The sequence below is a fragment of the Phodopus roborovskii genome, unplaced genomic scaffold (genome assembly GCF_943737965.1).
Source record: "Phodopus roborovskii unplaced genomic scaffold, PHOROB, whole genome shotgun sequence".
In the NCBI taxonomy this organism is placed as follows: Eukaryota; Metazoa; Chordata; class Mammalia; order Rodentia; family Cricetidae; genus Phodopus; species Phodopus roborovskii.
The window spans coordinates 3522330-3546788 of NW_026126417.1; the positions used below are offsets into that span (position 1 = coordinate 3522330).

The window sequence follows — 24459 nt, forward strand, 5'->3', positions numbered from 1 at the left end:
GCCTTAAGGGAGGGAGATGAGTAAGACACTGAGTTAAATAATATATATGCATGAAAATGACATAATGAAACTCATTACTTTGTATGTGAACAATAGAAATATAAATTGCTTTTTAAAAATAAGAAACCACTGGGAATCAGCTTTGGTCTTTTTCTACTTAATGTGATATTCTGTGAAGTATATCACTTACTAATGAAAACAAATATATATTCACAATATATATTTACAAAAGCTCAATGCTACACATCAAACTCGGACTTTTTTCAGCATGGGGTGGGTGATAGTTTTGGACATGTAACTGAGTGAAAATCTGACAGTGATTAGATGGAATTTTTTGTCATGTCTGTGAATGTGATGTTGAATTTTAAAACCCTGAAAACCGAGATGGACACAACCTTAACCACAGCAGCAAACACGCCACCCTTATCAGGTTGTTATGGCAACTGGACTACTTGGGCTGAGAAGAGGGATTGGATCTTTTTGTCTGAGAAAGGTTTGTTGCTGGCTGCTATGAGAAATGCTAAAAAATGTTTACATATAAATGTCAGAACATGATGAGGCCCCTAAAGTACTTCCCCCTTCCTCATTAACATGTCTATTGGTGTTATAATTGTTCAGGTATTGGCTTAAGAACCCATGTTGTTGAAGTATCTCTGCCATTTCTAGGAAGCACAATCTGCCATGAAAAGGAATCAATGGCCCTACCCAGCTGTGACCCATGAACAACAACGAGGACATGACAAGATATCCCTAAGGTGCAATAGCAGTGGTAACCAACAGGTGCCTAATAGTCTGATTAAGGCAACTCCCAAGGCTAGTGAGGTTAAGGAGTTTAGTGAACTTACTACTGCAACTTTACTAGAGTATAACTCCTAACTGTTTTAAGACTTACCCTTAAACCCACAGATAAATGTAGCTCTCACCTCAAAAAAAAAAAAAAAAAAAAAAAAACCTCCTCTTTGCAGCAGAGACCATTATAGAAAACCACAGCTGGTCAAAATGCAGACATCAACTGATCACTGGATGCCCAGCCCCAGCCCCAGTGGATACATTTACAACACAGCTCCTACACCTCAAGCTCAGGAACCATAGTGGAAAAGGGAGCAGAGAGACTGTAAGAGCCAGAGAACCAAAAAGTCTGCTGATTTAATGCACCACAAGACTCAGAGAGATCCTTTACAAACATATTAAGTCCCACACTCTCAAGGCAGAGGCAGGTGGATCTTTGTGAGTTCAAGGCCAGCCTAGTGTATAAAGTGAGTTCCAGGACAGTCAAGCTACACAAAGAAATCCTGTCTTGAAAAACAGGAACAACAAAAAACATTAAGTCACTCAGTCCCCCAGCTTGAAGCCTTGCTGTATCCGCCCCCCCCTTTTTCCTGCATACCCTCACAATTATGATTATTTCTTACTCATGATTACACTAAAGTGTCTATTTCTTCTACCCAAGCCATCCCTAATGACTTTATGTAATACTACTTAATCTTGGGGCTAGTCCCTCTCATGCATTCCCTCAAATAATTCACAAAAGTTATTAAATGAAAAGTGTCCCAACTCTTGAAGGATCACCAATGTTGTTTAAAGATCTGCACCTATAGGAATCATGTCTGTGTGTTCTAAGTCACATGTTTTACACATGGGTATGTTACATAATGTTTGAATCATATTAAACATGTTGAATTCATCGAGTATCTTTTTATGATGAACATTTTCCAAGTTCCCTCTTACCGTTTGCTAAAATAAATGAACGGTACATTAATCTAGCTCCGCTACCGTGCAATAGCACAGCACCTTACTGCTCCTAACTGAACTGTCATTGCCTACTAAAAATCCTTCCCCATCTTTCTCAACACCTTGCTCTCCCCAGCCTGTGGTAACTACCATTCTACTCTCAAATTCTTTTAGAGTCCTCATAGGTAAGGTCACATAATAGTTGTCTTCGTGTGACTTATACATTTTACATAATAACCTTAGTTTCAGCCATATTGTCACAAATGACAGAATTTCATTCTTTTTGAAAGCTGAATAGTAGCCCATTTGGTATATGTACAGTGTTTCTATATGTTTAGAGGTAGATCCATCATCTAGAAAGTGACTAATCTATAACTTTTACATTTTTCTATGGAACTTCTGACCAATTGCCAGGCTTTCTGTATCATCCTATTTATACTAAAACCCTTTGCTGATTGCCTTCTAAAGTCATCCTTAAAATTGTTTGAAACCACTGATTACAACTTAGTTCAAAATATGTATCCATATAAAAATTCTTATGAAACAGTGCGATGATTAAGTTGATATTAACCGCACCACTGGGGCCTTCCTAATGAAATATATGTAGCACTGAAGAGAACAGGTTATATACCCACATGAGGAAGGACAGAGTTCCAGCGTTTACTGTGTGAAATGTGGGGGAAGAACTACATTTTCTCTATAGTGCCTTCCAGAAGTAACAGTATTTTACGTTCCCTTGTAATAATAATGACTGCTGGTGCCTATTAAGCATTCGCCCCATACATGATAGTCATTACACCCAGTGCTTTCCATGGGTCATGAAGAGAACTTTGAAAGGCGCACTACCTTGTGATGTGTTTCTATTTCAAAGACTCTATGGGATCAGAGGTTCAAGTGGGACAGATTCCCAAAGTAGATACGTAAAGCTACTGACAAAATAAAAGCCAGAGCTCACTCAAACAGTGTGGCAGAGAATGGCTCCTGACTAAGAAAGGGCAGGGTCTCAGCACCAGAGGCCAGGAATGAGCTCACTGTGAATGAATATCTAGAGAGTATTCTAGGAGCTCTGACAAATCTGCAAATCTCAAGGAACTGGCACTCAGGATGCAAAGTCCATGCTGTGGTTGGGGTCACATGTGGTCCTATGAATCTGTCCCTGTTAGGGGAGAGATCTCACCTTTTTTAAAGCTATGTTCAGGCCACAGTACAGTTCTAGGACCTGGAACATAAAGGAAATCTTAGTAACCAATGTCTTCCGGAGGTATCCATTCAGTGCACTAGGCTGTAAAATCAGAGCTTCCTGCAATGAGGTCTGGAGACCTCTAGTGGTTGACTGCAGCTCACCGGAGAAAAGGGTTAAGGACAGGTCAAAGTCTGAAGCCATGAAAGGAGAGATGCAATGACAGAGGAATGCCTCAAGAAGTTTAGAAGTGTTCCTGAAATCTACAATTGAAGATAAAAATACTCTCTTGATTTATTCAGATATAATCAATAGGAGGAAAGCAATTGTTCACTAATGGCCAACTTTATTGTAAGGATCACATGTACTTATAGCACCATGTTCACTTTTTAAATTGTTAATGAAATTTAGCTAAATGAATGCCTAACACCATAGTTTAAACACTTGCCAACATATGTAAAGACCAGAATTTGGATGCCCAGATCCTACACCATGTGAGGTAGGTGTAGAGTCTACCTGTATTTCTAGCACTTGAAATAAGGATTTCCCAGAGTGATCTGGCTAGCACACCAGCAATACTGGCAAGCTCTGGGTTCTACCAACAGACCCTGCCTCCATGAGCAAGGTGAGGAATGAGCAAGGAAAACACCCAGCAGGAACTTTAGGCCTCCATATGCACACTCATACAAATTCATGAGCACCGCACCCATACACATGCATGCTTCACACAGGCAACCCAAATATACAGCAAGAGTGCACACACAATACATACATATACACATGTGAAAAAAAACAGAAAAATATCCATGTATGGCAGGAACAGAATACATGATTCAGGAAAACACACACACACACGCATACATATACATACATATATATGTAACATCTTTTTAATTCAAAACATGAAAGACAGGAAGAAACAATCCCTTCTCTTTAAATTTGAACCATCTTCTCAAAGAGGGTCAAGTTTCAACACCATGTACAGGTCATCTACGATCCCAGAGAAACTTCCCATCTCACTTGATAGAATGTTGGTCATGCTGGAGAAGAGCTGCTGTTTAAAATGATAATGGGAATCCAGTGCATCAAAAACACTCCTCACTCCCAGTAAGGAATGGAGGGAGCCTGCTGGCCACTGGAGCCATTGTCTTGATCATACAGCCCAACATCTTCCTGATTGGGAAGAGAACTATGTACAAATGAGAAAGTAAATGTAGATTTCTATAAACAAGATCAATACCAGATATGCTTTAATAGTCAACTTGACAAGATTGAATCACCATAGAAACAAGTCTCTGAGCATGAATATAAGGAATAATCTAAATTAGGTTGACTGGGGTAGGAAGACCCACCCTAAATGTAAGTGGTTCCATTCCATGGACGAGGGTCCCATGCTGAGTGAAAAGAAGACAGCCTCTTTTGGGTTGAGAACAATCTAGGTTATCAAGTGCATCAGTGTTTTGCTTCTAATTCAGTTTATAGCCAGGCTATTGGGAGATCATGATTTGAAACAGAGTAGGAACTTAGACCCAAAGCATGCAATCTATTATTGCTCCCTGTGCAGCCTCTCTTTTCACCAATTAATCACATAAACATCCCCAATAGGAAAATGTCTTCCTGATGCTGAGTATACATTATAAATGACAAAGACAATTACAGACCACTTAGAAAGAGGAAAGCAGCATTTTGGCTCATCTTTCTGCTTTAACTATATATGTATATATAGTTATATACATATACATATATACATATAGTTATATATGTATATATACTTATATATACATATATATTACTTCCTGGGCCTTCTATAAATGACTGGCACATGTATAAGTAATAAACACACAACTTTAATTAACAAGAGACAAGGCATGATTGAGATCATGTAAAAATGCTACACAGAGTTACCAAGCATTCACACCATAACAATAGAATGAGGACCTTGGCAACGTGTTATCTATGATTTATGAACACCTTGCAAGAGGGGCATTCCATAACTGGAAGCCCTCAGCATTGGCTTTAAGCCCAGGTGGGCACAGAAAAACAATTTCCGTCCATGTTCTTTTAATGGTTCCCCATATTTCACCTTGTCATTTCTCATTCATCCAGCCACTTAGGGAGATGAAGCGAGATGAGAGAAGAGAATGTGGACGACAACAAACTTCAGCAAAGGAGCAGTGGCACACAGACAGCTTTCTCAAACTTCATGTTCTGGCATTCCTGGAAAAGTTAAGCAGACAACCAAATGCTATCTAATTAGGAGCTGGGTGTTCACAGGTATAGGAAGTAAAATTCACAGAGAGGAACAGCAGACACAGAAAGATGGGTGGTGCCCTAGTCACTGGTCCTCATGAACACCACAGCCTCACTGGCTAGCTCTTTACCTCACACAACTGGAGAGTCATATAGAAGAATCTCCTGTGTTTGATAAGAAAACAAGCAAAGTGGTGTTACTCAGCAGCAACTACATTTGACTGCATTTGCCCAGCCCCTAAAATAGTCTTAAGGCATCGGAACATAATCTTGCATTCTAGAAAACCCCCAGGAAGCAATGAACAAATCCAACAGCAAGTTTTTAAATGATTTTTTTAATTGTTTATGTGGGGGGGGAGGGGTATGTGTACATTAGTGCAGAGGCCCAAGTACAGGTGCACATGGTGATCAGAGGTGTCAGATCCCCTAGAGCTGGAGTTACAAGTGGTTGTAAGCTGTCCAACATTGGTGGTAGGCAACCAGGTATTCAGATCTGTAAGAGCAATACATACTCCTAACCACTGACCCATCCCTCTATGCCTCCAAAATTACAATTCTTTTTATTATTATGGCATCAGTGTTAAGCAGGAAAGGGTTCAAGAAAGTAAGAGATATTCTCTTGTATATTAGCATGGATGGCATTACAAAATTAAAACTACTTCTTTCTCATATGTAGTTAAATTTATCAGGATTTAAGCTTCTAATGTTGATAACTAAGTATGAGTGTACACTTTGGATTCTTACTTGAGAAGCCCTATGAAAACACAGCTTCTGAGAAACAAAAAAAAAATTTTAAGTACAGTGGCTAGTGGATGGCCACAGAGAACACCTGAAAAGGGTTTGTGACGTTTTAAACAATACACAGTTAGGCAGAAAGAAATAAAATGAGATTTCTTTTAAAGCATTTCAATAAAGAGGAAAATACCAGGAGTTATTGAATCAGGACAATGGGTCTATAGGGAATCTATGTATTTCCTTTCACCTTTGTCTAAGTTTGAAGTTTTCAACATTTTAAAACATCCTCGTGGCTAATCATAGTTCAAAGGGGCTCCACTGAGAAGTGGGTGAAAGGTCCTTGCCAAATTAAACAACTAAAGTATAAAAAAATTATGATACTGGTATTTTTATATCTATACTTTATATAGCTGATCAGAATTTCATGTAGTTTAAAGAAAGCCGGTTGAAGACCATTCATTATATTTTATACCAAGTGATTTGTAAAGCTTATACCAAAGCAAAAACACATGTGCCCAAGAGATGTATAAAACATGAGTGGGCACCTTTTATTAAGGAAAGCCTTTCCTTGTCACCGTTTGTTTGTTTTTGTTGTTGTTTTTGTAATTCATAGCATATGCTTGCCATCTAAGACCTCTGGAAAGTTCTCTTTTAGAAAACTACATGACGACCACACAGCTGGACAGAACCTCTGCAATACTGCAGGGCAAAGGTAGGAAATGTTTCCAGCAGGAGAGATGTCATTCGTAAGATTTCCGGGAACTGCATTCCAGCTACCTCTTGCTAAGCTTTTTTTTTTTTCCCCTCCTTCCAAAATACGTCATTTAACTGTCTGTCAAAATAACTTGCCTGGTCTACCTGATCACACTCCAGAGCTGCAGCCTCCCCTGGATTCCCTCCTCAGTGACAAGCAGCTCAAATCACCTAGTGAACAACAGCACACGCCCCTCTGCTCCTTCCCCTCTTCCTGCCAGGGCACATCGCTGTCCATTGGGAGGAGTAATTAATGAGTTCATTATGTATGAAAGCGGCATCCCACCACTTGGCTGTCTGGTTTGAACGGATCCTATCAGCGCTTCATTCATGTTCAGTGTCTGGGATATGATAAAGCTGTTCTTCCTTTTGGATTTTTCCCTCACCACTCAGAAACCACTAGAGCGACGTGTTAACAGAAGCACCCGGAAAGAGAGGAAACTCTGCACCTCTGCAGACAGAAGGCTGAGGACGGAGGAAAGTTGTTCAGGAGAAAACCAAGGGAAGCAGAAGGTGCTAGAGAACATCTGTGCTTCTGGAACATACAACAATGTTAGAGCATGATTTGGGGACGTTTATGATTGTGAATTAGAGGTGAGCAGAACTTTTCCAGAGCATGAAACATCTGCAGGAGCCATCAGGATTTCTCACTGCCGAGAGAGCCAATGAATTTTTAATAAGTTCTGAGCACTGTGGTCAGATCAACTGCTGTTATCTGATAGAGGCAAAATTCACCCTTTGATTTCCACAATCCTACCCAAATGGAGTCTTCTCCTTGCTGTGAGCTGTCCTAACTGACACCACAGGATTAGCGGGCCTGAGAGATGCTGCAAGAAATAAGACACTCGGGTGAAAGAGATCACCACAGCACAGTCGACGAGGCATTTTGAGAATGAGAGCTTACCATTCTTCACTGAGCTTCAGCCAACTGCTACCAGGTAAGACGTGATTTTATAACATTAATTCATGGCTTGGCTACTGGAATGAAACCGGCTATGCAGTGGGTGGGTCAGGAGAGCTGAATTTCATATGGCTCTTACCTCAGATTGAAACCTTCTGAGGTAAACACCTGTTTCTACTTAGGCTGCATGGTAGCCACTCACAACTCAACAATAACATGGCTTGCAAATCCCATTTATCTTTTCACTGAATGATTCCATCTTTTTCTTCTTTTTTTGTAAAGAATTATAATTTTATTTAGTAATTTGAAAGCATGAGAAGATTCAGGATGCTGCCACAGAGGGTTTCACCAAGCTTGACAAGGAACTTGGGGGAAAGGAAGGAATCACAGGCAAGGCAAGCCACACTCTGTCAATGTTTTTAAAAGGCTCAATGACTGACTTTAATTCTTAGCAAAAAGAAAGAAAGAAAGAAACCTAAACTGTGATGTCACATTCATTCACACTGATAGAAGCAACCTCTAGTGGGGTGAATTTACCCCCAAAGACAGTAGAGCAAATGAGGACACTTAAGAACAGAACAAAAAGAAATCTGGCACATTAAAACCTCAAAAGTTTCCATACAGGCTGGTGGTGCAAACTAAGAAATGCCATGGAAGAATTTTAAAGGGTGCCTTGTAGAAACTATCTAGCATTTAATTCCAGAATGAGGCTTTCCATGTTTAAAAAAAAAAAAAAAAAAAATCACAGAAAGTAATCATCAACCATCTTCACCTGATGACATTTTAATTCCTTCCATAGAACCTCACTGGTATAAAGTCATTGTCATAAGTTCAATTGAAAAGTCAGTTCAAAAATTTTACAAAAAGCCCTAAAACAAAGTCATGTTTCTATTAGCTTGGAAGGGTGGAGATAAGAAAAACAACAAATGTACACCACACCTAACTAAAGAAATTTGCTAATCCAAGAAAAACCATCCAAAGTTGTTATTCTAACAACTCCTGAGTAGACAGACCACTTGCCTGGCCTATGCAGGGCCTGAGTTCCATCCCCAACCAAAGTAACAGGAAGAAGGAAACTTGTCCCATTTCACTGATCTCTTTGTTTTCAGTTTTTAATTAGGACAGTGGGATACACAACTCCTCTCTTTAACTTTTTTCAAGAGACTGCATAAATAACCTTAAATGTCACATATCGTTTGCATCTGAAGTCACTATAGACTCTAACTTACCATTTTCCAGTAACAAAGGCAAGCAATAATTCCAATACAGATAGTGACTTGACTGTCAACTACACCAATTGTTTCAGAAAAAGGGGAAAAAAAACTAAAAAAGAATATAAATTCCAAACTTACATAACAGCCTAACTGAAGTGCTGGCTTTTTGCCCCCCACCCCAACAGCTGAAACTGACTTGAATCCCTAAAGATTCTTTTCTTCTGTTTCCACCTTGTTTTTACAGATTGCCATGCTTCAAAAGCATGACCCTTAAGGGAAAAATGCCAAATAGTCTTTCAAATCAAAATTTAAAATTTTAATTACCTAGAGGAAAAGGAGATTTACAACACTGTGCAGACTAGAAGGGATGTAAAATAATGTCCCTGACATTTCATTTACTCACTGTTATGAGGAAGATTCACGTACCACTTCTCAGGGAATTTGCCTCCTTTCATAGCTTATCCTCCAATGACAATGGATGGGCAGACAGACAGACAGGCCAAATACCAACTCCTAAGTTAGTCTCTGACAGAATCAATCCCACTAAACCTTCACTTTCTCTCCTATTTATAATAATCTGTTCAGAAAGCTATGTCATTCTCAGCAACAGTTTCCAAAAAAGATGTAGTAATTCAGAAATTCAGAACAAGCTACAATTACCAATGTTCTAAAAGGCTAAAAGCACCATTATCCTTAACATCTCATAGGTACAAATGGGTAAGGTTTCTTTTTTTCATTATTATTATTTTTATTATTTTTTTTTTTTTTTTTTTTGAGACAGGGTTTCTCTGTGTATCCCTGGCTGTCATGGAACTCACTCTGTAGACCAGGCTGACCTCACTCAAGATCTGCTTGCCTCTGGGCATGCGCCACCATGCCCAGCAGGTTTTGTGTGTGTGTGTGTGTGTGTGTGTGTGTGTGGAGAGAGAGAGAGAGAGAGAGAGAGAGAGAGAGAGAGAGAGAGAGAATCAGACAGAGTCAGAGAGAGAAAGAGACAGTGGTGTGTGGGTAGTGGGCCACACCATACATGGAGAGATCAAGGAAACTGTGGAGTTAGTTGTCTCCTTCTACCTTTATGTGGGATTGAACTCAAATTGCCAAGTTTTCATGGCAAATGTTCAATGAACCATCATGGCACCTAAGGGGGTTTAGAGTGAATTATCTTACAACTGAGTTTATTCATGGGAATTTTCCTTAGTATCAGTATACTTAATAAGATTTTGAATCTTGGGGAATAGTCAATGACTACTAATTGTTTTTGTGATTCACTAATGGAGAAAATGTTTTGGCTATCATATCCTTATTAGTGATATCTAATATACTGTATCTTAGACCCTGGATTTATATCATCCTATACGCTTTCTATTTAAACTCTGAGTCAAAATGTAACTCTACCAAGTGTCTCTGATATCATTCCAATCTTTAAAAGGAAGTCATTTTACCTGAAATAACAAGCAACATAATTCTATTGTTATGTTTATATGTTAAAATTAGAAATATACATATGAAGTTCATGCTAATCTATTGACATTTATCTTATCAAGAAGCCCTATTTTAAGTGCTTTAAAAGTAGGTATCAACTTATGCACACTTGTATAAGTTTTTAATTTTTTGAAACAATTTTAAATGTAGTATAGTGGTGAATGCAGTGTTCTGCCTAATTCAATGGGTATTTCAGGAGGACTAGAGCAGGATTGTGGCTTGTGGTTCATTTTCTTTAAGAAATGACTGACTTTGAATAAAGATGTTAACTAAGTCATCATGGACATTCTCCTCCTCTCCAGCTTATTCATGCTGGAGGAAATGATCCTTGGTTTGTGACATCATGATCTATGACTAGGGAAATGGCTGATATCAAATATGATTACACCCTTTCAGGGGAGCTAGATGAAGAAGGGCTGCAAGCATGCTCGTTTCAAGTCACATCATTGAGACACCAGAAAGCTCCGTGGCAGGAGCTGAATTAGGAAAAGAAAAATGCTTTCTTAGCACCTGCCACTTTTCAGCATCAACTCTGAAGGAGAAAAGCACCACTTCACAGCTTACCTCACTAATAATTTTGAAACATCATGGGGGATGTAAACATCATGTTACCTAATTTCACAGATGAGGATAAAATGGGACAGTAGAAAATTCTAGTAAGCAAGCAAGAGACATTAGTAGAGCAGAAGCGAGAAAAGAAAAACCTCAGGTGCAAGATTAACCCCAGTACAACTGGGGACATCAATGCTGCTTAAAGTACTTGAGGAAAGCTGTCAGTACACCTCAAATGGGAAAGGCAGTGCTCTCACTGAGAGAGTCCCAAGTACATATTCTCACTGGAAGCCAGGGTAATTAGTGTGTGACATTCAAACTAGTGTGGTAGCCTGAGAGTGAGAAGGGCCTGGTTAACACCCTTCTAAGAAATCAAGAATTGTTTAAGAGAGAATCTCCTTCATTAGTAAGAATACTGTGTTCCATAATACCACCCTTCAACATGAACTTGCAAAGAAAATATAAAAATAATTCAGGAATTATAAGTCAGAGATCAACAAAGGGAATGAAAAGAGGAGCTCTTCTTACCAATACATGTACACATATGGACCATCTTCCCTTTTGTTATCTTCCCTCTTGGAACAAACAGTTAACCTTTATTTGTAACTCCAGCTAGCTGCAAATGACAATGGCAGACCAGACAATTCTTCCACAAACATGGGTGTAGTTTCCCTTTAGACTAATAGCAATTGTCCCTGCTCAAAATCCTAGTCATCTGTAACAGCCTCCTAGGCATAGAACATACACAAATATAAACAAAGCAATAACATCTCCACACATGATTACAAACCAAGCTCATTTTTTATGGTTACACCTTTTGCTTGAAATGACAGACTGTGACAAGATTGAAAAAGCACATATCTGCCCCTACGTACTGATTAATTACACTGTATTATTGAAATGCTGGACAATGCTGACATCCTCTATTTTTTATATAACATGAAATATTAGTCAAATAACTCAAGAGCCCAGATCAATCAGAAAGTGCTTTTATAGTTGTGCAGTGTGATGCTGTTGCTGTCATCAGGGCATGTGGGCCTTTCCACTTATCACTATAGAAACACGGTATCAAACACTGAGCCCTTTGAACAGCAAAGCACGAGACAATGTCCAGTCCAGATACCCTAATAAAAACCTTGAACTTTCTGGAACAATAATCCAAAGAAGCTGGCTGGTGAAAGTCTCTTTTCTCTTATATACCATTAACAAGGACAGTCTTCTGTAATTTCTGGGGACTTATAATAACTACAGAAAAGCTATTCATGGCTAGAAACTTCATTAGCACATTGATAATGCTTCTCTTACAACACTTTGTCAGTTATCCCTGAAAATGTATGTTTGTCTTGTCTATGAAACTCTGCATTACTCATGGGTGAGAGTCGCAAGAATAATAATCATACCCATTGTCTATTTACAAGTATATTCAGAAACAGTTAATCAGTGAGTGTGCTCAATGAGTATGAAAATATGTTCTAGTAGTATATTTTTAAGAACAGTCTCAAACAGGCAGAAAAAGTGATACAAATATACTTCAGTTTCCTTTACTGGTCATAGGGCAAGTGGTTTACTCAGTAAAGTCTCAGTGTGATGGCCTTTGAGAACACTGTACTGAAATAAAAATAAAAGCTATGTAGAGGTCATACACATTAAGGAAATTATGATATTAGAAAATGAGCAAATATAATATAGCATATTTAGCCCTTATATTTCTGGTGTACTTTAAATATGGAAATCACATTTTCCACACTGTGTTGATTGAGATCCAGGAAATCAATAGTCCCAAAAGATTTCAATGGATTTTGTTGTTAAAAGGTGACTACAGGAAACTGTGGAGACAGGGCCTGGGGAGAAGGCTCTGGAGTTCAGAGTACTTGCTGCTCTTTCAGAGGACCAGGATTCCATACCCAGCACCCATGTGATAGGTTACAACTCTGAAACTCCAGATCAGAGGATCTAATGCCCTCTCCTGGCCTCCTAGGTCACCAGATACACACGTAGTATACCAACGCACATGCAGGCAAAACACTCATACACATAAAATGAAATAAAGAAAAAAACAGAAACTAAAGAGATAGTGACATTAGCTATCAGATGTTGAGAGCAGAGAGAACTGCACCCTCAAAATCTTCATTTATTTTCCTTTTCCCTTTAGCACTTAGACTCTGCTCAGGTATCAGTCAGATCTTCCCCAGTTTGTGGGTCAGCATCACCAGAACCTCAAGATTTCCCATCAGTTAAATCTATGCCAACAGTGATGGTTTCTGTACAAGTAGGGGCAGTGGCAAAAGCCTGTACTATAATGGAAATGAAGGCAAGCATAAGCTGGCATTGCTTTAGAACTCATCCTTGGTGCTGGGATGGAGTTAGCTATGGCAAAGAAATTAGATATGTGGTCTTCACCAAGCCTGCAGTTTGATGTTTGTGTGCACAACTTAAGATTTTGAGTTTTATCATACTGTATTTTAGCAGCTACATTGCTTCAAGAAAGACCTAAGATAAAAAACATCTATATGGAAAGCATACAAAACTAGATCTTCTCTAGACAGAAAGGCTATAGCCCACAGATCCCTGCTTTTGCCATTACTTCCACGTTCTTTCGAGACACTTCCAAAGTGCGTACATTGTAATTGTTCTGCCATCTAGAGGATTCACAAAGGTACTCCCCAGTTTACATGTTTTTGATTCCAAACAGATACCACCAAGAACCAATCCACAATTACTCATGTGAGCCTAAGAGGATACAGGCTGCAACCCAGCATTGCCTAGACATATAAAATGCCACACAGTTATCCTATAGTCTCAGCAATGATCAAGCAACCAAGACCTAAGGATCCAAATCGATTTAAAGTTTATTTTAAACAGCTATAATTTGGATTGGGTGAACTATGCCAGAAGTAAATAAAATGAACAAAATCTCAGTAAATTATATCATGTGTAATCAGGAAATCAAGCATAGAAACAAAACAGTGAGATAAAATGTGCCATAAAATGTTTCAGAATGAGGTGTGAGAAATCAAGAGAATGGTTGGATATCCCAACAAGGGGGACCCTTTCAAGTACTCTTTCCTTAGCATTTGGCCAGTCATCTTATTATCTTTAGCCAATTCCAGGCCTATGGGCTCAGTACTTAGCTGACTATGAAAGGAGGACAGAGCCTGAAGAACTCAAACCTATGCTTCAATGTAATTGAACATTGCAGCATGTTACAGTAGGTAAAAAAGAAAAGGCATAAATAACTTTGGGGGGGGGACTAAGTAATTCCAGAATACAGGAAGCAGATCAGCCAGGGCTACAGTGAGTGAGTGTGCCTATGCACAGTACACTGCATTTGATCCCCAGTACCTGCCAGTACCCCATCAGCAAGGCATGGTAGCCTACACCTGTAACCCCAGGACTAGGCATATACAAATTGCAGACATGAAGTTCTAGGTTACCCTCAGCTGTAAAGCAAGCTCTAGGCCCCTGAGCTACATGAGATACTGTCTCAAAAAATAATAGTAATAATAATAATTTAATTTAAAAATTAAAAAAAACAGGAATCTAATCAAAAGAAATTTTTGATTATTATATGTGACCTGTGAGGTTATGTGGCAGATCCTCCTCCAGGACAACTCTGTTCATTGAGGAGTTGTCATAATTCTTATCAAATGGATCCTATTTCAAAACTAGTTTTCCTGGCTGAGGAGATGGTTCAATCAGTAAAGTGTTTGAGCCAAAACTTAATTCAATTCCTATGCCTACATTAAAAATGCCCAAAATGATGGCACACACTTGTAAGCCACTGAGTGGGCAACACAGGACAGTCCCTAGGGCTTACTGACAGGGGAAAAAAAGCTCCAGTGGCCAGCACACCTTTATTTTGCAAAGTCTAAAAATACATTATGAACTCCTTATAATTTTATACTCAAAGGATTTTAAGAATCAGACTGACCAGTTGTAACCATAAATATATAACCATCTGAATTACCAACAAATATAAGTACCAAGAAAAAGAGTTAATTTTAAATAAACTTATCTTTCCCCAAATTGTCAACTGAAATTTTGAAGCAAATGTCCTAAAAGTGGAATCATGGGTTTTTTTCTTTTCTATGTTCTCTTCTCCTACCTCTGAGCAAGGCTCTAGTGGTATAACCTACTATGAACAGGAATAAAATAACCAATATTACAGATCTCTTGAGAAGGAAATCAACTCCCATAGCCATTTCTTGTACAGAAAAGAGATGCCTAAACTGGACAGGAGAGGGTACAGGGAGGTGGTGGGGGGGGTGGATGTGATCAAAATACATTTAAATGTATGTATGAAATACCAATGAAATCCATTATCACATATAATTAATATATGTTCATAAAAATACCTACATTCATGGTCACAACAATAATACTCTATACAGAAAAAATAACTGCGGGCTCAAGTGGGTTCTCGGGAGAATAAAGAGGAAAGTATCCATCTCTTCCCTCTTCAGAAAACCTACCTACTACCCCTCTTAGAAACAACTGGAACAAAGACTTCACCACCGTTTCAATTCAAAGGAACACAAAAGGCTCACCTACTGACATGAGACCAGGAGCTTCCCTCAGGAAACAGCTCTGCTGCTATCCTGAAAGGTGACTGTATTTTCATGAATTACTACCACTGAAAGCCATCAGAGCAATGCTGTCAAAGATGTGAAAGTGAGACAACCTGAAACAAATCCGCCACTGCCCATCACACCTCCTCCCCCAGCTACCACGCATCATAGCCCATTCTATCCTGCACATGCTCATTCTCTGCTAGGAGGCAGGTCAGCAAGCTCACCCCCGCTCAGTGGCCACAAGGAACACACACAGCTGGCACCCTCTCTCTCCTTTGGAACACTCTGAAAGCAAGCATGGTCTGTGATTACTTATCTTCTCATAGAAGTTCTATACCGCATCTGGGAAAATGAGCTTTGGAAGTCTTTGACAATTTCTGCAAATAGAAAATCATATATTCTCTTATAGTTTCCTGTGATGGGATCTTGGTGTAACATATCCAAGATTATAACAGAAAGGACTATTTCAAAATTCATTATTCCTATTTACAACTATAAAGAGGCCCAAGGAAGGCTGGCCCTTGTGACTAAGTAACACTCAAGTACTGGCAGTATTTGCTGAGCTCACGCTGAACAGGCTCTTGTACTGACAAATCTAACACAGGACTCGCAGTGAGCTTCTTTTTAAACACGCATGGCCACACGCACACAGACACACGCACACAGACACACCACGCACACAGACACACATGCACACACACAAAGTACACTTTAAAAGTAGAAATGAAACCTACACTGTACAAATTGGACCCTAATTGGTCTGAGAAAAATTGAACTCTGAAAATAAATAAATAGGTGTTTATGCCAGCAATACCAATATTTGAGAACCAAAGGCAAAAAGAATACTTGAAGTCTAGCCAGAACTACATAGTGAATTCCCAGCCAGCCTAAGCCACAGAGAAAAACTATCTCAGGAAAAAAAAAACAAAAGACAAAAACAAAACTACACAATTATATGTGTTATGCTCACAGCGTTTTTATAGCTCACTACCAAGAACAAAACCACAAACAACTCAATTCCAAAACCCCATCCAAAGGAAAGTACTAAAATTCAAATGGGTGTCTACTGCCATGATTTAGAAGCTGCACAGTCTACGCAGGTACAAAAAGAGAAGAAGAAAAGTTCTTTGAGCATCTTCTCTCCCACAAATACCTGAATGGCCCTGGTTTACATTGCAACCCATATGCACTTCAGTTCTCCAATCTAAAAGAGTCAACATTTGGCCAAAAGATGGTTGAAATTGTACATGAGATGAACACTCCATGTCTCTTTGAAGAATGAGGGAAGGAATGTCACTGGCTCAAAGCACATGGATATCACATAACAAAGAGCAGTGTGACACCCTCAGTAATCTAAAGGGCACATGCAGGAAGAAACAAATACTCAGTCAAGAGAAAACAACCTATGTACTTGCACATCTTTCCTCCAGCAATTTCTTCTACCTTCTTAACAGAGGAGCAGGGTCAATCCAAGAGGCCTGATTGGTATCAACAGAATGCATTCAGAGCCCAGCTTCTCTAGCCATGAATTCACCATGTAAGAGTGCTTCTTAACTGTCAACTCTCTAGTTTTCAAAACAAAATTCAACTCACTACTTCTTTCACTTTGATCTCAGACTCAAAAAAAAAAAAAAATTATAAGAATGAAAATGGAGAGGTTTACAGTTCCTAATGATATCAGTGCTACTTTTCAAGATGATACCACAGTAAACTAGTGTGGCTCACAGCAACCGAGGTAACAAAGACAACATACACTGTAATCAAACATGTTCAGCTAAAGATGCCTTTAACCTAAGTAGCAGCAAATTCTTATTTAGGAGCTATAGTATTCAGCTGCCAGGCACACACACTCCCGCAAAGACTGGATTCATGTTATTCTGTTAACAGCATACCCTCCAAAATCATTCCATTGGGAACGTCTTGACTTGACAAGCATGAACCGACACAGCCTGATACAAGGGTTCCCCTACACTGGAACTTCACTTACATAAAGGTGTTCTGATGTGGCTCCACATACCAATACTCCAGAGGCATTAACTCTCAGGCAATAAGCTCTGGCCATAGGCAACAGGAACACAGACTAAATAATTAACATACATAGAAGAGTTCCTAGGAGTGGTACCCTAAGAGTAAGCAAATGAACACAGGAAGCTTCCTATGTTACAACAGGTAGTCCAACACCTATGGGTTAGGGAGAGAGATGGCTCAGCAGTTAAGAGCACTGGCTGGTCTTCCACAGAACCCATGTGGAAGCTTACTACCATCTGTAACTCCAGTTCCAAGGAATCTGATGCCCTCCTTCTGGCCTTCAGAGACACTAGGCATAGATATAGTACACAGAAAACACATGCAGACAAAAGCACCATATACATAAAATCAATAAATTTAAGTTAATAAAAATGAGAATTTTAAAACCTAAATACAAAAGGAAATTTGTTTTTAAGAGGAGGGCAGGCTCTAAAGACAAACTTGCCCCCCAATTTGGCTCACTTATCATTGTCCACAGAACAGAAAATTACTTCCTGCTCTAAGTACAAAAAAGTACATGTCCCCAAATTCTATTTACACTATATGCAAAGAAAACAAAGAAGATCAAGAAAATTACCAGCCATCTGGACTTCAAAATATAGGGGAAAGCATAGCTCTCTCATAGCCAAATATAGCCTAGCTTAAAAATGACATCATGACAACCTCCAGTCAAAAGGGTTCCAACAACCTAGAATTCAGAAATGTCTTTAAATGAGTCCCTTCTCACCTTAAAAGAGGAGCCAGGCATGGTAGCACACGCCTTTAATCCCAGCACTCAGGAGGCAGGGGCAGGCGTATCTTTATGACTTAAGAAACCAGCTCAGGTTACACAGCAAGTTCCTGGACAATCAGGGCTACATATTGACCCTGTCTCAAAAAATCCCAAAGGAGGGGGTAAAAAAGAAAAGCAATCAAGTCGGAAGCTACTGTGGCCACCTGGAGTCACACTGAGCTTAGGTGCAGCTGTACAATCATCACTTTGCCAGACCTTAGTGGCAACTCCTCTTGTTCATCTCTCAAAATTGCCAGGGGAAGATAATTGAATATGAAAGCTAAGAAGCAGTGTGAAAAATAGTAAGAAAAATGGTATCTTATCAATTCTCCTTAAAAAAAAAAAAAAAAAAGGAAACAGATGAATTTGCTTGACTTTTAGCATACTTGGCTTATAACACATAATTATCTTTTTGCTTGAGTTAATAATTCTCAGCAGTCAAGGAAAACTCATTTTGTGTTGGAGCTCCTGAGTGCCTCTGTCATAATAATCCAAGTCAAGGCTGAAATAAATCCACATTTCCCAAGCTTTTCAGTTTAAATGAAGTGAGTCAACACTAGTTTTTTGGGGCTGGTGAGATGGCTCAGTGTTTATATAAAGAGTTTAATCTTTACAGGAATTTGCAACGAAACATGAGAGTTACAAATAATCTTGCTTAACAAATTAACTGCACAGAATTCCAAACTGCTATATTGTAGAGTCTGTCTCCATGGGAATACTATGGGCATCAGGTCTGCAAGAGCATCAGACACCTAGGCTTCCTGGGCCTGCTGCTGCTCAGAGACTTGTAGAGACTGGCTTTGAAAGCAAAGGCTCCCTGGGGATAAGGAATTCCTTGGGTATTTGAGTTCCAATTATTGAACATTTCCTGGAAATTCAGAGTGCCTGGCCCTGTCTTTTCTCAAAGATTAGTGTTTTCAAACACTAATTACAAGTTGATTTTGCATGTAACATTCCTGTATTTGTTCATTGTTTGTTTTTAAACATTAAAATGACAAAACTGATAAGGCTTTAACAGTAGGTTTTTTGATGAAACTTTAGCGTTTTCTCCTATAAAATCATGTCATCTACAGAGACAATTTCACTCCATCCCTTCCCTTTGGGTTCCTTTCTCTTTTTCCTTGCCTGATCACTCTGGTGTGGGACAGAAGCCATGCAGAGGCCCATCCTTGTCTTATCTCTGGAAATCATTATACATTACACTGTTGACTGTGGGTTTATCATATCCAGCCTTAATTTTTATAGGGAAATAGTCCTCCTACACCTTATTTGTTGAAAGTTTTCACAGTGAATACAGAATGATCTGCGCTGTTTGCCCATCCTATGACTATGATGAATCCCACTCGCTGAGTTACACTGCACATACCTTTTGCTCCAGGGGAAATGTCTTACTTGATCATAGTGAATGATCTTTAACATAAATTCACATCTCCCTATCTGTGGGTTCTACAGCCATAAATTTATCCAACCACAGGTCAAAAACACTGCCAATCCCAACTACTATAGCAGAGAAACTAGCTGTCATAACTGAAGGCAAATGAAAACCTTCTAAAGTAAGAACAGGCTAAAGAACGTCATGGCCACTAAACCAGCTCTACAGAAGAAATATGAAAGAATCCTTCAGAGTGAAGAAAAATAAACACATTCATGAAGCCACAAGAAAGAATGAATCATGTTAGACTAGCAGTTAAGCAAATGAAAAACAGGAAAGCACTAAACACTACAAAATCTAAAAAAAAAAAAAAAAAATGACAGGCATTAATGTATCATTAATATATACCTTTCTGTACCAACTCTAAACATTTACATTTACAATCTCGATCTCAGCTCCCTAATCAAAAAGCACAGACCAACATATTAGATTAAAAAAATAGGATCCATCTATCTCTTGCCTCTGCACCTCAACATCACAAACAGGCACAACATTACAATACAGGGAAAGGAAAAGGTACTGCAAGCAAATAAAACTAGGAAACCAGGAGGTGCTATTCATTATCTGACAAAATAAATCAATCCAAAGGCAGGCAGAAAAGAGTCTACAGTGTTTCCAATTGTGCAGAATACCTTAGCCATGTCTTAATGTTCAGTCTGTGTGAGTCTTTTAAGGTGCAGAGTCACATATTTGGATCTTGTCTGTTTAGCTAATGAACCACTCTTAAGGGGAATAAAACACTTTTACATTCAAAGCCATTGTTGATAGGTAATTACTAACTGGTATGCATTGTTGTTTGACTATGTTGTAGCTAAGACTTGTCCTCAACACACAGAGAGATAAAAAAAAATCTACCATAGGTGATTAACGTTAAGGTTTAATGAAACCGAAAAAGAGCCTTATATACTTCATATGGAGTCTGTACTTGATAGGTGTTGTGGACACGGTGGCACTTATCTCATCCGCTTAAGGCATCTCATTATCACTAGGTCATATATTACCATATGCACATACCCCTCTTTCCTATTGACTTTAAACCTAAATTGCTAAGAACTCTCACTAGGCTTGATACTCTTGGTTTGAAGATGCTATTAAAGGTTAAGCCGGGTGGTGGCGGCGCATGCCTTTAATCCCAGCACTTGGGAGGCAGAGACAGGCAGATCTCTGCAAGTTCAAGACCAGCCTGGTCTACAAGAGCAAGTTCCAGGACAGGATCCAAAACCACAGAGAAACCCTGTCTCGAAATATGAAAAAAGAAAAGGGACTGGGTTGAACTCATCACAATCTGATGTACTATAGAACAGTCCCAGTGGGATGATCCACAAGGCCCACTGACACTCATGTGAGATGCACACAGACACTCATGCAAACTCCCAACACTTTAGTTATGCACATTTGATTGATTGTCTTTGTCTTTATGCCTTGGAATATATATGACGCCACTGTTAAATCACTGCTCCACTTCTTTTGCTTAGCATGATAACCCTTCCACCACAGATTCGGTTCTTCTTTGTGTCACCTTCAAGACTGCAAAGCTTCAAAGTCAGTAAGCCTCCCTCCCACCTCATATATAAAAAGAAAATGAGTTAGTGGCCATTGTTTTTGTATTCTGATTATACAAGTCAGCACCATACTGCATATTCTGACATACCTATTTTAATGATCTGATGTCAGAAATTAGATACTATCTTCTACCCTTAGCAGTTTGCCTTCCTCACGTTATAGTTTTTTTGTTTTGTTTTTTTTTTTTTAAATAATTCTACATGATCCTCACAAACTGTACTAGGTTAAAATACAGGTATTTCTAACTCCATTGAAGGATGTGGCCAAGAGTTTCCCTCTCAAAGTCTACAACAAACCTCCAATCAATCACCTGACAGCTCCCGGTCAAGTTCCTTCCATTCTACCTTCATAATCACCCTACACTGCAGTTGTCTACTGGATTACACTACTCTTCACTGTTGAGGTTAACTGCCTTTCCATAACCTTTGAATTCATTCATTTGGTACTCTTCATAAAGATTATTCTACACCAATCTTTACTAGAGACTTTGCCAAAAGCACACTTGGCTTTTTTAATCCTCTCTCTCCCAAATTTATCTAATCATGTCATTTTCATATTTTCACTAAAAATTAAACAGACCTGATACACTCATACCTAACTTTTTCTTCCACGTTTATCTTCAGTCTTATCCTGGTACTCTGCTCACAATGTGAACACTTTGGATCTCTAGTAATCGGTGGCATCTTGAAAGGAAAAGACCATGCACGTGACATGAACTCAGTGACTGACTTTGGGGTGGGAGATAACAAGAAAGAAAAAGCTGCTTGAGGACTATTTATACCTTGAAGACAGTAAATGAGGACAGGCTACCACTTCTAAACGACTGCTGTTGTTGTTTTTGTTGTATTGCTGTTTGTTTTGTATTTTGAGGCAGGATCCCTCTATGTAGTCCTGGCTGTCCTGGAACTCACCAGATTGTCCTCAAACACACAGAGGTCCTCCTACCTCTACCTCTGGAGTGCTGGGATTAAAGGCATGCACCAACCATAACCAGCCTACTTCCAAATTTTACATTTACTTATTTTATGTGTCTGAATGTTTGGCCCACACATATGTGTGTGGACCACATGCATGGACTGGTTCCTGCAGAGACTGGAAGAATGCACTGGCTCACCCAGAAATGGAGTTACAGATGGTTGTGAACAACCACGTGGGTTTTAGGAACTGAACCCTTGTCCTCTGTAAGTGCTCTTAACCACTGAGCCATCTCTCCAGCCCCCATTACCAAATTCTTAAAACATACCTTAGTATTAGAAGAACATTATTTAGAAACAAAAGCTAGTGGCCTAGTTATCTGGTTCAGAAGCTTACAGAAAGAGCAGACAGCTGCAAACTCCCAGTCCCACCAGAATGAGTATGATTTAGAACAAAGCTAGTGCCTCCCCATGTCCTCTGGAAATAAAGATGTAGATGCTGCCAGCCATGGCTAGAGAGACTCAAGGCAGGCAGTGCCTGTCTGTACAAGTTGATGTCTTTCTACAAAGGAGTGTCTTTTATAGGGAGACTTGTAAAATTAAAAAAAATGGAGAATACAGCAGGGCATGGTGGTTTTAACCCCAGCATGCCTTTAATCTCCAGATGCAGAGGCAAACAGATGTCTGTGAGTTCAAGGCCAGCCTATCCTACAAAGTGAGTTCTAAGACAGCTAGGCCTGTTACACAGAGGAACTCTGCCTCAAACTGCACCCCAGCAAAAAAAATAGAGAATACATATGAACAATGTAAAGAAATTATTAAGCCAAGGTAGCCATCATCCAGGCAAACAGGGTACTACCAATGTCACAGAAATGCTCACACCTATACACCTGCTGTTGGCCTCTACCTAACCATTACCCCTCTTCACCCTCCTAAATAACACAGTTAACTTTTTTTTGTATCTGATCTTTTGAGATACAGTCTCAGTATGTAGCCTACTGAGGTGACCTCCTACATCAGCCTTCCAGACACTGGATCACAGGTGAACACCAGCACACTTGGGCTCCATGTTTAAACAGAACCACAGTGATCTCCTACAGGTATATGATGTTTCTTTTGCTCAACATGATGCCTGAGAGACTCATATCTCTGCATTCTTTTCACTACATGTGAGCTACTTCCACTTGAGAGTCTCCTGAGCAATGCATCTATGAACATTCATGCCCATATATCAGATTTCTCGAGAGATTCATCACGGGTAGAACTGATGGATTCTTAACTTCACTGGGAAACAGCAAACAACCCTCCAGAGTGGATCTATCACCATAAGCAAACACCAAATGGGGTCAACAGAAAGTTCCTCCTTAACTACTAGTCCTCAAAGGTAACTGTTATACACAGAAATCCTACTTATAGATCATCCATTAGCATTCCTCTCTCAAAGCCTTTGGAGCTTGCTCTCTGTCAGCTTCTTCCCTCACCTTCCTCAGGACTTTAGTCAGTGTTATCTTCTCAGTAAGAACTTCTCTGGTCTCTCTGTAAAACTGCAATAGCCCTTGCCCACTGATTCCTACCCCAAGCAAGTGCCATGATTTATATATATATATATACAGTTCATATATATATATAAATATGAACAGTACAAAAAATCAGAATCGCTGTAGGGAGCAAGAAATGTGTATCGGAAGATACTCTTCAAATTTTCTGACCAGAGGATGGAGTGTAACACTGTGGCAGACCAACACAGCTGTTCTGCAACATACATGAGAAGACAGAGCAGCACTTCTTAATCATGCTACAGTGAGTGATCAAAATATCAGCAGCAGAGTAGAGCAGAACACAGCAAAGACATGTCAACTGCAACCTCCCAAAACAGAGATAATCAAATATCAAAGAAATCAGTAAGCAGACTACCACAAAAATAAAAGAAGAGTCAACCATGTGCCTTGTTTTAAATTATGTAAATAAAATGCTAAAAGAAACACCCAAAATCATAAGCCAATAAACATGCCTGCTGGGCAAGGCTAGAATTTTGATTGAATTCAAACATTTATGCTATATCTCTTATTGCCAGATACTCTTCAAATAATTAACTACACAACTGATTGCATTACACCCACATGCAGAATAAGTTAATTTAATTGCATTATTTCAATTTTCTCCTCCTAGATATTTTAGTCAAATAGCTGATAAGAATTAACTAGCCAGCCACATTTTACCTGTTTCTTTCAACTTTTTCCTCCCAGATCTTTTTTCCCAATATTTCCAGCCACAATTTACCTGTTTCCTTCCTCCTACCTTGAATAAGGTTCCTAAGTCATAAATTATATTTGCCCAAAGATGGAAGCACTTAGCTGACCAATACAATTACTTAGAGTCTG

At 39.2% G+C, this 24459-nt stretch overlaps 2 protein-coding genes across 2 annotated transcripts in view; one reads left to right on the forward strand and one right to left on the reverse strand.

The window, feature by feature from the left end:
• The window catches only part of Aven (apoptosis and caspase activation inhibitor), a 115644-nt gene that overhangs the window by 74218 nt on the left and 16967 nt on the right, over nucleotides 1–24459 (reverse strand). The window lies entirely within an intron of this gene.
• The window catches only part of Chrm5 (cholinergic receptor muscarinic 5), a 49448-nt gene continuing 32201 nt past the window's right edge, over nucleotides 7213–24459 (forward strand). Inside the window, exon 1 of the mRNA XM_051183779.1 lies at nucleotides 7213–7587. The gene's annotated coding sequence lies outside the window, so the exon portion shown is untranslated. The remainder of the gene's footprint in view (nucleotides 7588–24459) is intronic.